The sequence below is a fragment of the Rhagoletis pomonella genome, unplaced genomic scaffold (genome assembly GCF_013731165.1).
Source record: "Rhagoletis pomonella isolate Grant_MI unplaced genomic scaffold, Rhpom_1.0 Rhpom_scaffold_03185, whole genome shotgun sequence".
Taxonomy (NCBI): domain Eukaryota; kingdom Metazoa; phylum Arthropoda; class Insecta; order Diptera; family Tephritidae; genus Rhagoletis; species Rhagoletis pomonella.
This window is the reverse complement of record NW_023461739.1, coordinates 178-3,352: the sequence shown is the minus strand read 5'-3', so window position 1 is coordinate 3,352 and position 3,175 is coordinate 178. Positions and strand designations below refer to the sequence as shown.

The 3,175-nt window shown below is 31.4% G+C and overlaps 1 long non-coding RNA gene across 1 annotated transcript; it reads left to right on the top strand.

Moving 5' to 3' along the window:
• The first annotated feature begins 2,388 nt into the window (after window positions 1-2,388).
• Window positions 2,389-2,824, top strand: LOC118754006. The gene is made up of 2 exons (XR_004994855.1): window positions 2,389-2,586; window positions 2,655-2,824. It is a non-coding gene; the product is annotated as an uncharacterized LOC118754006 (long non-coding RNA).
• The last annotated feature ends 351 nt before the right edge of the window (window positions 2,825-3,175 follow it).

Below are 3,175 nucleotides of genomic sequence, written 5' to 3'. Positions count from 1 at the left end.
AAGGCTTTTCAACTGGTTTATCTTATTTTATCATTGCACTTTTGTTTTGAAAATGTGGCTTTATTTTATTGCTAAATGTGAATGATTAAAAGGAATTACACCTTTTTTGGCACTTTTATTTTTCTATTTGGCACATTTTGGGACTTTTTTTATCCTCAATTTGGCACCTCATAACTAAGGAGAGTTGGCAGCCCTGATTGGAAGATTTCTGCTGTGTTTTGAGGCAACAATTTGTCTGCAGTAAAAAAGCATATAATTTGTGTTTCAAAAGTGTGTGAAAACCAATCAATTAACTTATATGATCTCCTTAGCTGCTTTTAAATGACTGCTGGCGGAGGCATAAATTCAGTGTAAGAAAATAAGAAAATTCTTTTTTTATTATTGTTTCCTTATAGAAAAGTTGGGTTCTTTTCCACCTTAGACATTCCGAATTCGTTCAAAATATGCTAATTTAAAACACAGAATTCTTTCAGTGCTCCTCCGGGGTTTTTGGACATGTACTGTTTCTTCAATTTAATAGTGTTCGCTTTATTTTTGTAGAAACGAAAAATGTTTTGCAAGTTATGGATCATTTCTCCACTCTTTCTTCAAATATTTCTCATATTCCAGCTGTGCGCAGGTGTTTAGTTTTTCGCATCGTGTTTTTACATATTCGTAATTTAAATTTTTGTTTAATAGAATCAATTGGTGGTAGTTCATGATTGTGTGTGAATTAATATCACAACACTGAGGATTTGGCAAAAGCCTTTTTCTTTTATTAAAAAACAACACTTACGGGGCAATGTTTATTGTAAGAACAACATTTTTTTCTATGAATCGACATACTTTAAGCATTGTTGACGCTATTTCCATTTGAATGAGGAAATAGCGTCAATGACTTTATTTCCAAATTTTTGTTGACTTTATTTCGCTTTTGAAAAGGTAATAATGTCAATTGACCTTATTACCTGTCACCGTGGATTTAGGTCTCTGGTTCCAAACATTCTAATCTTTTTTTTAATATTACGTATAGCGTTTTCTTTTCTCAAAAAAGGGTCTGCCCTTTTACATGTGAACTCTTGCTTTGCGTTGCCCTGAAACCTGAGAAAATGTTGCATTCTTTATATGAGAATGAAACAGAAAATGTACTACTCCATCACAATTTATTTATAGAACTTAACAAAGCTGAATTATTCACTTGGCCTGTAAGTCTTTAACAATTTTAAAGCAAAACACTTAATTCTGATAGGGAAAATAATTGAATTTTTACAAGATTAAATTAAAAATCTACTATTCAACTCTCACCCTCACGTTTATTTTAGGGCAGAAGAGGCAGCACTTTCGCCGGATCAGAGCGCAACCTGCTGAGAAAAGAACACGAGGCCTTGTAAATAGGGCTGAGAAAAGAACATGAAAATGTGACAGCGCTAGCACAAGGCAGAATAAGTGCAGAATTTTTTCGAGAAAAGAAAACGCTATTAGCTATAGTTTGCGATTTTTTTTCAAATTTAGGAACAATTTCGGTGGATCTAATAGAAAGTCCATTATTTTCCATCACCGGGAAAAATTTTGTGTATGCAAGTTAGTAACAATAAGTCTCGCCTTCTATTTGGTAATTATTACGTACCGATTGAGTAATATTTACTAAAGTTATATCGAAAAACTTACGTAGATCTCTAGTTTTTTCTAAAAAAAATCCTTCCTTAACTTGTTGCTGAAGTAATGAAGAATTCAAAATTCATAAGGGAAAATTATCGTTTTTGTAAGATTTATCTTGATATCTTAAAAACTTGTAGTCTTATTGAAAAATTATATGTGAACGTTAGATACTAAATTTAATAACCTTTAATTTGATATATCGTCCTGTTTATAACAATAAGCGCATTGTATAGTTAGAGCCCAAGTTTAATTTTCGAAATTCATACTTTGTATTAATTGCGCGGGCTAAAGATAAGTTTTAAATTAATCTTTCGTGGCCAATAACTATTGGCTTAGACCTAAGACGGCATAAGATTACTATTACAATACCGTCAAATGCCTTTTATTTTCCCCTATGCAAAATCGCCCCAGCCTAATATACATATATAAATATATATATATATATATAAATGTGTGTACATATCATTACCTTAATTCGCAAAGGCTCTTGCCAACACTTTTTTGAAACTGCGTTTTTCACAGATTTCAGTAGGAAGTATTAAAATACACCTTCGATAAAAAGTGCTACTACCAAACACAACGGAGTTGCACGCCACTATTTAAAAATCTCTACCTGTTTTTCCACTCTTTCTATAATGTTTTTGCTTCTCCTGGAAAATAAAAACTTTGTTGGTTAGGGCCTTTGTAAATTAAGGTAACCGATATATACATATATTGTCCATATACAAGGATGCGTTAAATATATTATCGTAAAATTTTCTATTTCCAGCAATTTAACAGAGGAACAGCTTTCAAAGCTCAATAGTCTGATTTTGTTTAGTGTAAAAGACAAAGACCTATTTGGCATGACTAGTCAATACATCGCTGAGTGCTACATAACCTTTGCGGACCTCATGGCAAAAGAAAATGAACAAATTCACATCGAACTATCTCGGGCACAATACGCAGGTTTGGCTACAGCGAATATTCTTAACTAAAATAATATAATACTTTCCATAAAATCTTTTTATTTCTAGAATCAGAAACCATTCGTGCATTGGAATATCGGCAGGGTGACAAACAAGCACGAGATTTTTTAAAGAAATTAAAAAATAAATTGAATTCTAAATAAACTATTTATTCTATCATTGCATAGTTTTGGTAATACTGCACGAGTTCTTGTTTAAAATTATTATGTTTTTTTAATTTTTTATTTGTTATTGAAACAACACGAGCACAGATTTATAGTATGTACATACAGTAATACACAGGGACCGTAACGATTATAACTTTTATTATAAAAATCACTTTTTAATCGTTATTAACTGAGTTTTGTTTGTTTGCTCAAAACATAATGATTATTTTTTGAGTTTTACTTTTTTTTGCCCGGAAAATAATCGTTACGTTTTAAGTTTTATTGTTTTGCTCAGAAAATTATCGTTATTTCTTGAGTTTTAGTTTTTACTCAGAAAATAAAACTTAATTTTTGCGTATGCGTATGAGTGAATAGACAGGAGTCGGCTGCATTGAACTTTTAACGCTACTGTGGAGTGCGTAA